The following is a 13344-nucleotide window of genomic DNA, read 5'->3' as shown; positions in this document are numbered from 1 at the left end:
GGGAGTACCTATGGTACCCCCCTGCATTTACATGCACAAAGCGGCAGGCACCGCACGGTGCCTGCCGCTTTGTGCATGTAAATGCAAAGCATGCATTTTTTAACCTTGCGGCGGGTGCTGTTTCATGCAGCACCCGCCGCAAGGTTAAAGATACGGGATGTGACCGCCAGGGTGGCGGTCACATCCTAATTGCAACGGAGGGACCGCTGCTGCCCCTGCGGACGGTCCCTCCACCTCGGGGGTGGCGGACGGACGGACGCAGGTCCGTCCGCCATCCTAATAGGCCTCTAAGTACTGAATCTGCCTTAAAGTACTTTTTTACAGGCCCTGCGAAAGTGAATTTCTGAGCAGAGGGCTACCTTGCTTACAAAGCAGCAGGACAATACACAAACCTGTTGGGGAAAAAAGATGTGTACATACTAACACTTCCAAAATAGGCTTGAGATAACTGTTACATTAAATAAAACAAATTAGGAGCATATTTATCAAAGAGTTGTGTCGCCTTGCGCCACGAAATGGGGCACAAGTGTAACACAACCACTAACTTAGATTAATCAAGTCATGCAAGGCCACCTTGCGTGGCCCTGTGTGGCCCGTTAGATCTAGAGTGCAATTCGCTGCATTGCGTTACTCTACCCCAGAAAGGCAAACCGTGGGTGGAGCGTGGGTATGCCCACGCATTCACCCATGGATTTTGGTGCATTTCCAGATTTTCCATTACTTGTAGACCTGGGAAGGCGTAAAAAGAAGAAATATCTTTATTTCGCCTCACTTTTTCCTCTCTCAATGTTAGCTGCAGAGGCAGCACACTAGAACGAGGAAAATACCTCAGAGGATTGTTTTTGTGCAGGAAGGTGCTCGCTCCCGCACAAAAACAATCCTCCTTACAGCACAGACACCCCTGTATCATGATGCAAGGGTTCCTGCTGTGACACTTTGCAGCACATTGTGCGCCAGCGCAAACAAAAGACAGGAATGAGCGATATAATATTGAATATGTGACATTTCTGCCCTTTCCCTCTCACGCAGCACAGCGCAGCAAGGAGGCTTACTGTGCTGCGCTGCATGATTTCTTGACAAATCTGCCGCTAATTCTTCAAAGAAAGTTACACATTTCTAAAACGTTGGGGCAGATTTACAAGCCCCTTGCGCCACTTTTGCGTCACTTTTCCCATGTTAAAAGTGACGCAAAAGAGGCGCAAGGGGCTTGTAAATCTGCCCTGTAGTTTATAATGTTTCAAAAAACAAGGGAACCCTAAAGGTATAGCGTAGGGACCTTGGGCATTACATATTACAAAGAACAGTGGTCCCTATGTGCATTAAATATACAGTCCAAAATAATCATATACCCAATCAGTAATATGTCTTCTGTCCGTCCGGACAGGATTTAATAAATTCCAAATCAAAAAGATAAAATATTTTACGAAAAAAGAATGTCAAGTGGGCACAGCCGTGACCCTCAACATACAAGACAAAACAACAGAAAAGCAATGTAAACAAGGCAAGGGAATAAGTCTGCGTACTTGTACTTCAGTAAGGCAGGCATAAGTTACAGGAAAACACTCCATTGCATTTTGTAATTTTAGACACAGATAATATGCATATGGGGTTTAGAGGTCGACGACGTTTCGATGCCTATAAAAATAGAGGCATCATCATCAGGACAAGAATTGGCACTATTGTTGTCTTGAACACAAAGCAATATAAGGTGCCTTTCAATTACATTTATTGATACAAATGAAACCGCTCCCCGTTATATCAAATCAGACGATCTGGCGGAACTTAAGGGTTTGCTCGGCAGGTCTGATTACCCGGTCGGGCAATGCAGTATCCGTGGGAGTAAAATTATTATTACCGGGACTTTCGCGCTTCAATGGCGGCGTAGCGTGATAGCTATCTGAAAATTGAGGAGTGCGGCGGCACTATGGCACGAGTGGTGATCTGGTCTGATTTTACTCCCACGGATACTGCATTGCCCGACCGGGTAATCAGACCTGCCGAGCAAACCCTTAAGTTCCGCCAGATCGTCTGATTTGATATAACGGGGAGCGGTTTCATTTGTATCAATAAATGTAATTGAAAGGCACCTTATATTGCTTTGTGTTCAAGACAACAATAGTGCCAATTCTTGTCCTGATGATGATGCCTCTATTTTTATAGGCATCGAAACGTCGTCGACCTCTAAACCACATATGCATATTATCTGTGTCTAAAATTACAAAATGCAATGGAGTGTTTTCCTGTAACTTATGCCTGCCTTACTGAAGTACAAGTACGCAGACTTATTCCCTTGCCTTGTTTACATTGCTTTTCTGTTGTTTTGTCTTGTATGTTGAGGGTCACGGCTGTGCCCACTTGACATTCTTTTTTCGTAAAATATTTTATCTTTTTGATTTGGAATTTATTAAATCCTGTCCGGACGGACAGAAGACATATTACTGATTGGGTATTCTGTAGTTTATAATAGCACAAAGCTGTTCCTGTCTTTTTTTATTTTAAAAAAAAAAGTCATTTTGCAATTATTTAGACTATTGTATAAGTGTTACGGTCATTCATGACCGTCTTCAGACAGCAGAGGTCTGTGATTGCACTTATCCTTTAGGACAAATATGTTGTCCTCATATTTAATACTGAAACAAAGAAAGGCTTCAAGGTTGGCCCCAAGGACACGACGCACCCGAACACCAAAGAAATTATGCGCGCTGTGGAAGGCAAGGTGTCTTCAGCTGTGCTAAATTGATGCGAGGTCGGGCCGGGGTCGAGGCCGTGGAGACTAATTGGCGGGAGCTGAGCTCTTCCTCAGCTTTCAGAGTTTGTTAAAATTGAAGGATGGCGCAGGTCTGCCTCGAGCCTCCTTACCCTCAACGAGATAGACGTTGATGGGCAAAAGAATCATCTTCGGTGAGATGTAACATAAATAAGTAAAGAAAAAGAATGTAAGAGTGGAGCTAGGTTTTTGCAATTTGCTGTCCACCTAAAACGTGAATCTCCAAAAAGTTCCATCCTTCCTTCGTGATTTCCAGAGTTGTACTGTGGCCGATATTAAGCTCTGCTTTTTGTTTATGGTCGTCCTTCCAGGTTGAATGTCAGATGTCAGAATATCGAGGACAAAAATATCGTCCTTCAAAAATGACGCAAATAACGAGAACAAAAATATTGTAAAGGTAAGGTAAGTACATATATTTAAAATCCTTAACTTCAGATCCAAATACCTTGATATATATTTATGTGTGTGTGTGTGTGTGTGTGTGTGTGTGTGCGTGTGCGTGTGCGTGTGTGTGTTTGTGTGTGCGCGTGGTTTGTGTTACTATCCTTGTGGGGACTTGAGTATGATAACACACTCACGCTGTGGGGACTTGATTGCACTGTGGGGACCTGAACCCAAGTCCCCACAAGGTAATGTCTTCTAAATTATTGGAAATGGCTTCAGAAACATCTGTGCCAATTTTTACAACATTTAAAACAAGCACTGGCGTTGCCAATAGGTCTCGCAGTAGGAAAGTTGGAGCCATTTGTTTTGTAAATGACACATTTTATATTTATGTGTTGGTTTTGAAAATCGCGAAATTAATTGTTTTGTTATTTACAATGCCAATACTTTTAACTTTTGCAAATGTGACACTCATAGTATTTCTAATGCAAATGTTTTGTATTTACGTGACTTAGAAGTATTGATATTACAAATAACAATGTTTTTTAAATAATTAATACTTAAATAAAAGTTATTGTAATTTATAATGGCAATAGCTTAAACTGTTGTAAATACCTTTTGTGAAGATTATGTTCAGTGTATTTTATTGTGAGGAAAATAAAAGAACAGAAGTGAAATATTAACGTCTTTTTGTGACATTTGTGTAATGTGAGAGAGTGTGAGTGTGAGTGAGTTTGAAAAGGGTGATTATGGGTGTTGCATGTGAGCAGTGGGAGGTGTTGCACGTGAGCAGTGGGAGGTGTTGCACGTGAGCAGTGGGAGGTGTTGCACGTGAGCAGTGGGAGGTGTTGCACGTGAGCAGTGGGAGGTGTTGGTGTTAGGTGTTGCACGTGAGCAGTGGGAGGTGTTGCACGTGAGCAGTGGGAGGTGTTGCACGTGAGCAGTGGGAGGTGTTGCACGTGAGCAGTGGGAGGTGTTGCACGTGAGCAGTGGGAGGTGTTGGTGTTAGGTGTTGCACGTGAGCAGTGGGAGGTGTTGCACGTGAGCAGTGGGAGGTGTTGCACATGAGCAGTGGGCGGTGTTGCAAGTGAGCAGTGGGAGGTGTTGCACGTGAGCAGTGGGAGGTGTTGCACGTGAGCAGTGGGAGGTGTTGCACATGAGCAGTGGGAGGTGTTGCACGTGAGCAGTGGGAGGTGTTGCACGTGAGCAGTGGGAGGTGTTGCACGTGAGCAGTGAGCGGTGTTGCACGTGAGCAGTGGGAGGTGTTGCACGTGAGCAGTGTGAGGTGTTGCACGAGAGCAGTGTGAGGTGTTGCACGAGAGCAGTGTGAGGTGTTGCACGAGAGCAGTGGGAGGTGTTGCACGAGAGCAGTGTGAGGTGTTGCACGAGAGCAGTGTGAGGTGTTACACGTGAGCGGTGTTACACGTGAGCGGTGTTACACGTGAGCTGTGTTACACGTGAGCGGTGTTACACGTGAGCGGTGTTACATGTGAGCGGTGTTACATGTGAGCGGTGTTACGTGAGGTGTCACCCGTGAGCAGTGAGGTGAGCAGTGAGAGGTGTTGCACGTGAGCAGTGAGGTGAGCAGTGAGAGGTGTTGCACGTGAGCAGTGAGGTGAGCAGTGAGAGGTGTTGCACGTGAGCAGTGAGGTGAGCAGTGAGCAGTGAGAGGTGAGCAGTGAGAGGTGAGCAGTGAGAGGTGAGCAGTGAGAGGTGTTGCACGTGAGCAGTGAGGTGAGCAGTGAGAGGTGTTGCACGTGAGCAGTGAGGTGAGCAGTGAGAGGTGTTGCACGTGAGCAGTGAGGTGAGCAGTGTTGCACGTGAGCAGTGAGGTGAGCAGTGAGCAGTGAGAGGTGAGCAGTGAGAGGTGAGCAGTGAGAGGTGAGCAGTGAGAAGCATTACACATGAACAGTGAGGCCGCTGGCGGGTGATCATTTAATATTCCTAACTCTGCTGGTGCTCGAGGTCGGAGCCTTGTCACACGAGCTGTGTCCAGAATCCCGTGTGCTTTGTTTTTCACAATTATTACTTTACCACATTAATCATGCATGCTGTGAGTTGTGCAGGTTCACAGCTGCCAATCAATATGAATTCTGCCGTTCGGTTTGGTTGCAAAAGTGAAAGTCACCAGGTGCAAAAGAACTATAATTTTCATTATTCGTAAAGGGTTCAAATAAGGAGTTTTGAGTAATATGGCCTGAAAATCTCACGAGTGCCAAGTTCTGTAAACATGAATTATGTGGGATTACCAGAGCACTCCCTGCAACCCACTTTTCCTTTTACAACACAGTTGTGATCTGAAACGTCAATCAAATTAATCCAGTTGAGGTGCACGTAACCTCCACTACCAGTATGCACTGTTAATAAAAACAAACTTTTTATCAGAACATGGTGTCTCTAATGATGTGGACTCACCTGGTAATGTGTATGCCTTCCAGATGCTTTTAATTCTGTTTGTGAAAATCCAGGTTAGTTCGGGTAATGAAAGGTCTCACTAAAGTTTCAACAAACCGGTTGCGCAGTTTAAAAAGACAAGTCTGAGGCATGAAAGGAGCCGAGGCATCGAGCGACCATATGGAGAGGGAGGGGGTGGTGATTAGCGAGCGAGAAGAAAAGCCAGAAACACCAGGGGAGCGGAGAAGCCGAACCCTTTGAAGTAGTTCACGGCCTGGCACCCGTGAAAAAAAAAAAGCAATTAGGGGGGAGGAGAAGGGAGGCCAGCACACTGCGCACGCCAGGTAAGCCCTTTGATGTGCTGGGCTGGCCGTGAATGCGTGTGCTTGTTTGCTCACATGATTCACGTGAACTCTAAGAAAACCGCAGTTTGACGAGGATTTCGAGCACTTGAATTCTCGATCCCTCAATGCGCTTGCGCGCATTGTAGGTCACGAGACCTAAAAATTGCCTTGTGGGGACCTGTGTTTCATCATGTGTGTTTATTTTTTTTGCTCGCTCTGCCCCTGTAGACAGGATGTGGTACTGCAGCCTCAAACACACTTAGCATATTAAACACACTTTTTCTATCAGCAGAATGAAGAATCGTTGTAAAGGTTACATTTTGGTCAAAACAATGACCTTGTGACCATTTCTCAGTTTATTAACAGAGGGTAGGTCCTGACTTCACATTTTCTGCATTTAATAATGTTAATTTTAGCTGTTTTTAAAGTATTTTAGTAACCAATTTAATTTGTTTCTTGCATTAGCAGTATGCTTTAGATTTATTGTTTCACATCATAAAGCAATTAATGATTGTAGTTTAATCAATTATTGCAGTACAGAAGTTATTTATTTTCTCTTGAATGAAATATCATGAATACCATTTGATTAATGTTCTCCTTTCTACCACCCAGAAAAAATAGGTTATGTAAAACAAGTGTTTTGTTGCACTCAGTAGAAAACAAAGGTATAAATAGATAAATGTACATGCTTGTGGTAAATGGTGTGCCGCTTGTATTCTGCACATCGTAGTTATGGTTTAACACTTGTTTTCAGCATCAGGTTTACCATGTGTGCCCTACAGAGACTCTGGAAGCATGTCTATAGTGTATAAAAAAGTCCTCCAGGACAGTGCTGTTCAATTTATACTATGGGTGTGACTATTGATAGACTAAAAATCAATATATTAGACGTTAAATATAGAAGATTCTCGTGTTGGATTGTTTTTTTAATCTGATTTCATTGACCAGGCTGTGGTAAATTATTTCACTGCTCTCAAATCAGCTGCTGTTTAAGTTACTTTGTGGAAAATGCCTATGAAATAATGTCCGCTTTAAGAAAAGTGCAAAAATGATGTCGTAAGAAAAAAAGGATCCTTCCCGAATGCGCCCAGTGTAAATCGTATTTTATTTTTTAAAGTTTTTGTTGCATCATGTAAAGGAGAAAATGTCTTCTTTGAATCTACAGATTGGTGATGTTGATATTATCTGCATTGAAAAGAACCTCAAGGCATCAGTACAGGATGGGCAGTCAAATATGTGCAAATGAGCATTCACGCAAAACAAAAGAGCCATTAGCCTTCCCGGAGACCAGCGCTCTGTAAGCCCTTGAAGTTGCTTAGTCCCTGGCTGGGGTATGGTCACTATTCCTATGTACACACCTTAGTAGAGAGAAGCAGCCTGAGGTGTGACACAGAGGAGGCCTGGATAGCAGGCAGGAATTGGCTGGGACTTTCAAAAGAAAAGCGCTGTATGCCCTTGCAGCGAGATTTTACAGGTGCACCATAAGCATGGTCAACTTACAATCATCATACACAAATACGCATTTATGTTTAGAGGATACCTTATATCCTATATAAAGCAGTTGTTCATCCTTTCCTGGCTGGCACTGTATCGTGATTTTGCACTCTGTAAAGGATACATCGCTCGGAGTCCTTCATAAACTGAGCTACATTCTTGTGTTTTTTAGGCTGCAACTCTAGTTAGCCGGGGCGAAGGTCTCACGTGTCTAATATGGCCGATCCTAAATCAGACAACTTTATGGAACCATGTCACCACCACAAAAAAATATGCATTTGGCAGTGCTGTATTAGGAAATATTATGGCAAAATGGCAGATGTCTGATGTTTGCTTACCTAGCGAGTACAGCCGCAGAAAGAGACTACCGCAGGGAGCTCAGCATTTTCTAGGGCCATGTCAATTAGTGAACAATTTTTGAAATGTTTAACATTGCTAAAGTGAGCCCCGGTTTTGTCTTCTTAATTGGCACACTCCTTGTGTTGCTGCGATTGTGCTGTGATTCGTTAAAAAATTAGAACGTTTTGTACTGTGGTCTACTGACTTTCACGTTAGAATTTCAAAGCCTCTGTTTCAGAAATACACTTTTAATCATACTGTGTGATTGGAAAGACAAAACAGGAAAAATATTTGTATCTGTTTTGTTCTGAAAATATACTGCTACAGTTAGGGCCACAGAAATCTTTGATCCAGTAATACCCGGGCCATTATATGTATGTTGTATTCTTCATTATTTGAATTATTTCTGATGTCCACTGAGAAACATGTGCTCTTGTCTGTTTGGAAATCTTTGTGGTGAAGTGGGAATGAGGACTCTTGGGAGGCGGTTCATTAGAAGTGAACTGATAACGTTGAATGAGAAGCAAATATGTTTTTTTATGCCATGCCTCAAATTTACTCTAGTGGGTTTTTTTACACACAATTTTTGCCAAGTAAAGCCTGGTGACATTTTTACAGAGAAGTAACATGCCAAGTTTAGCAACTCGGAAGAAATATCCCAAAAATGCTAATATCAGACACATTTGCTGTCGTATTAGATTTTGTTTTGTTTTAGATCTTCCTTAATGTATTTGTGATTTTAAATATCTTACTTGGATGAAGGACTACCTGTATAATTAAGACATACATTAAGGTTCTCCTTTAAAATAAAGCACAACATTTGGGTTAAAAAAGCACATGGTCGCGTGTGTGTGTGTGTGTATGCATGTATATATATATATATTACCTACTGGCGGTCGCCAGTAGGTATATATAGTTAGGATTTTTTCTCTATGGGATTTTTGAAAATTCTATGTCTAATAACTTTGGAGATTGTGGACGGAATTGGCTGAAATTTTCAGGAAAATGGCACATTTTGTTTCTGAGCAGCCCTTGAAAATTTGGGGGGGGTTCGTCAAGGGGGGGCCGAGAAAAAAGGGGGGTCCCAAAACGTGTTTTTAACATTGAGTTTTCCATAGGGCGGTTGGCCTCACTTTTAGCCCGAACGGCTGAATGGATTTGCACGAAACTTGGCAAAATTGTAGGGACTGGTAGCCCGATGTGCCTTTTGTAGGTCTCAATATATGTGCTACAGTGGATTTTGAGAAATTAACGTTTAAAAAAAGATATATATCTGTAACAGCGGACCGGGCAGCGCTCCAGGACGCGTACTTTTCGCGCAACGGAGCTTTGTGAAGCGAAGCTGATTGGTTCTCCGGCGTCTGTCAACATTCCAAACAGTCCGTAGCGGCCGCCATCTTGTCTCTCGGTAGGATCGAGAGACAAGAGGAGGCCAAAGCGAAGGGGCAAATGACCATAAGGGGGAATAGTAGATCCTCGCTGACCCCCTAGGTTTGATGTGGAGGTTTTAAAAGGGCCCCGCGGGGCAAAAAAAAAAAATAATAATAATAATCGAACGGCTGAATGGATTTGCACGAAACTTGGTAAAATATTAGGGACTGGTAGCCCGATGTGCCTTTGCTAGGTCTCAATATATGTGCTCTAGTGGATTTTGAGAAATTAACGTTCAAAAAAAGATATATATCTGTAACAGCGCTCCGCTTCGTGTAACGGAGGTTTGCGAAGCTGATTGGTCATTCTGTCACTGGGCTATAGTTGGGCTACATCTGGCTGATATTTGGTCTACATTTGTTTTTTTTGTCTCTGGCGGCCATCTTTGGGCTACATTGGGCTACATTGGGCTTCATTGGGCTACATTGGGCTACATTTGGGCTCCAACATATATATAGGCCAATGTAGCCCAATATATATTTTTCAAAGTTAATTTTCGTAAAAACCACTGGAGCATATATCTTGAGACATAGCAAAGGCACATCGGGCTACCAGTCCCTACAATTTTGCCAAGTTTCGTGGAAATCCATTCAGCCGTTCGAGCTAAAAGTGAGTCCAACCGCCCTATGGAAATGAAGGAAATGAATGGGTAATTTGTAATTAGCAAATAGCTAATCGCAAACTAGGAATGGTAAAGAATCGCTATTTATTCCTTAAAGTTCGCTATTTAGGAAATGCAAAAAACTTTGATGATACATATGGCGGTTCATCTCGAACAAGATAAGAAGCATAGGGATAGATTTATGATGACTGGCGCATCACCAGGGATGTGTTAGTCATTCTGTGCCACTGTTCCGTCACCTATGGTGTGCTGCATTTACAATGCGGCGCATCATGGGGCAAAAACAGCACAGATGCGTGATGTAACTGTGCCGTAAAGGTGGCGCATTGCTGGAGTTGTATCGCAAGTGTGATGAAGCTCCAGGAAGGGTCGGGGGTGCCTCTGTCGCAGGGTTTCTGTTCTCACACAGAACTGTGGACAGAGGATTGGAACCTCGGCGAATTAGGGTGTCCCAAAACTCACCTTAGTAATCAAAACCCCTTAGCAAGCTAGGTACAGTGTCACATTGGATATAACAAACTCTCAATGTTTAGACAATCCAGAATATGAACTTATAGTACCTCAGGATACGAGGAACTCATGAACAGTTGGTCGTTATATATTTCTTAGAAACCAGAACATGGAGTTAAGAAGAACACATGTGTATTTGAAATGTTTATTTACTAATGCCGTCTTCTCAGGCGTAGTATCTTAGATAATACAAGTACACATATTATCAGTAGCAAAATTACCAGCATAGTTACTAGTACATAAAAAGCGAATGGTGACAGTATGTTAACATGCTGTAAATGAATAAGAGTTATCAACACTTATAAGCAGCCACGGGCCGTGGAGGGAGTTACGGTGGGGCAGGGAGGCGGGGAGGGGGAGGGGCAGGGTGGAGAGGGCTCCACCCTGCCCCTCCCCCTCCCCGCCTCCCTGCCCCATCGTAACTCCCTCCACGGCCCGCGGCTGCTTATATCTCACCCTCCCTAATACACATATTATATTATTTGCTAAGAAGGTCTCTTTGTGTTGGTTTAGGGCGTGCCCATACTTTAGTGTCTTAGATTTGAAGGAATCACATCAGCATACACCAGCTCTCTCTTCATGTGAACCGCATCAAGTGTTGTGTATGTGTGTTCGGCAAAGCAATATAAAACCCGCCTCATGCCCAGAATTGGCAGAAGCTGCACTTATGTTATGAGTATGAAGTCGTGGAGATCAGACCTCATAACAATTCTGTATCGTGTTGTTCTTGAAACTTCAGCACTCGCTGTACAGATATAGTTTAACAAGTAAAGCAGATAGTAGAGCAATAACATATTATTCTCATGTAAATCACGATGAACTATTAGGTTGAAAGCTAAAGCAACAACTAAGTGTCATGTGCAGAAGTTGCAAAAAAGGAAAAATGGCGTTTAAACCGGTAATGAGCCCATGCTAACTTAACACGGTGTAAAGATATCCAGGACCTAGATGACACCTCCCCATGATCCGGAAACGAACTGAATAAGATAATAGAAGTGCCATCTCATGAGAGCAGATTGCAACTTTATATGTGGACGGTCCGCAAGGTAAAATATTAAAAACTAGGAAAATTTAATGCTAAAGAAAAATAAAACAGCCAAGTACTTTATCGAGTCTTAAGCCAATAGGCAAGCTAAATAATAAAACCTTGACAAATAAGTCAATGAATTGTCAATGAAATGCTAGTACTCAGCATATCAAAAATGAAAAAGGTCTATGACATAACTGTGTATGCAAAATAAGCTGCAACAGCCTCCAATAGGAAGTCACCGTCTTCATCCGAAAAGAGTTCAGCCATCCAATTTAAAAGCGGAAAAGAACATAGGTGCTCTCCCAGCACCGGATCCTCTATCACCATCAGAGGACAGCTCGGTGGGTTTTCAAGAAAGCTCTGTTCCAAGAAAGACTGTGTTGCCGCCAGTAAATTCCAGGGACCAATTAGTCCATGCATCAATGCCACAGCCATAATCCTTTCGCCAGGACAAACTAACTCGTGAGTAATGATAGGAGTCATCAGCTGATTAAAGTCGACGTCAGGAGAAACCGGTCCGCAGAGACACAAATCAATGGCCCAATCGAAATCACAGGTCAGGCAGTGAAATACAGGCTGGACACAGGTGAAGTAGGAGAATCGAAAAGATAATCCATATGCCGTGCTTAATATCGCCAACGGCATTGTGCCATAATATTCTAGCATGCGATTGCGGAACAGTGTCAGCAGCTGCAGGGCGGGAGGTTGCACAGGAGGGACATCCATATTTAAAAATGTAAAAAAGCACAAGAGCGTCCGCTGGTAATGCAAGTAAAAATGGCAATCCACGAAGCAGAGTGGAAAAAATAGAATGAAAGAAAGCAGGGATGACTCCAAAGATTTTCTCAAATGAAGTCACGAGACCACTGGTAACAACTTTAAAAAAGTGCGCCAGGGCCTTTGTGGAGGATGCGTTAAAGATAGTCCGAACCATGTCGCTGAAATGCAAAGGCGAATCAGTATTTAAAAGGGTCTGCACCTCTGTACGGGTGTTCGCTATGTGAAGCACGAATGTTTCACGGGCCGAACTCAAGGCCACCTCTCTCTGAGACAAAAGAGCTCTTATTCTTGCCATGCCGTTGAAATCTGCTCCCAAGGTTGGTATTTGTGGCGAGATTGAAAACTCCCTATGTTCATGTGTGGGAGGAAATAGAACATTTCTGCAGCAAATAACCCGTTCACTTACTGTTACGATAAAAGGAATACTTTTAATTAACCCAGAACAATCTTCATTATTGAGCATCAAATAACTACCATTTTCCAACAACTTGAACGTGGGGATGATAGCAGGAACTGGTGTGCCTTGCAACACGCAAGCCATATTTGGTCGGTGTTTGTTGCATGAACCGTGTAACTGTATGTGCCTACACATTAGTGAATGATCTGGCGTCTCAGTGCATTCCTCTCCATTCAGATAAACTTCTTGATCATCTTTGAAACATCTGTATGTGTATGGAAGCGACCAGACCTCATGAAGAAAAGCACTACCTAAAGGTTCATAACGACCTATTGGTATATATTTCATACAATTTGAAAACTTATATAAAGCAAAAGGCAGCGTTATTAAACCGTGGATAAGGCACGTTGCCAAAAAACCCGCAATCCTCTGCTGATGATGTCACTGAGCATGTCATGAATGATGTAATATGTGACATCATCAGCAGTGGATTACGGGTAATAGTATCTCTAGTTTACTCCCCTATAGCTGTCTTTCTTTTAACATAAGTGTCTGTTTCCTTCCCTTATACTTACTGTTTTTGGTTCGCTTCCGGTTCGCGTACCGGGGAGCGAACTGGGAAGCGAACTAAGAGAAATAGAGGTTGGCACAGTTCCAAATATTGTACCAATTTTTTAATAACGGGGAGGTAGTTCTGAAAAGAACTTTTTTTTTAATTGTTTTTGTTGTTTTATATTTTTTTTATTATTTTTCTGAACATTTTTTACTTTTTTTGAATTTTTCTGAACAGTTTTATATTTTTTTGGGTTTTTCTTGGAGGGGGCAATGAAAACGATTCATTGTAAAGGGCTC

This window comes from Lissotriton helveticus, chromosome 2_1, assembly GCF_964261635.1.
Source record: "Lissotriton helveticus chromosome 2_1, aLisHel1.1, whole genome shotgun sequence".
NCBI lineage: Eukaryota > Metazoa > Chordata > Amphibia > Caudata > Salamandridae > Lissotriton > Lissotriton helveticus.
The sequence above is the reverse complement of the archived record's forward strand: the minus strand, read 5'-3'. Positions refer to the sequence as shown.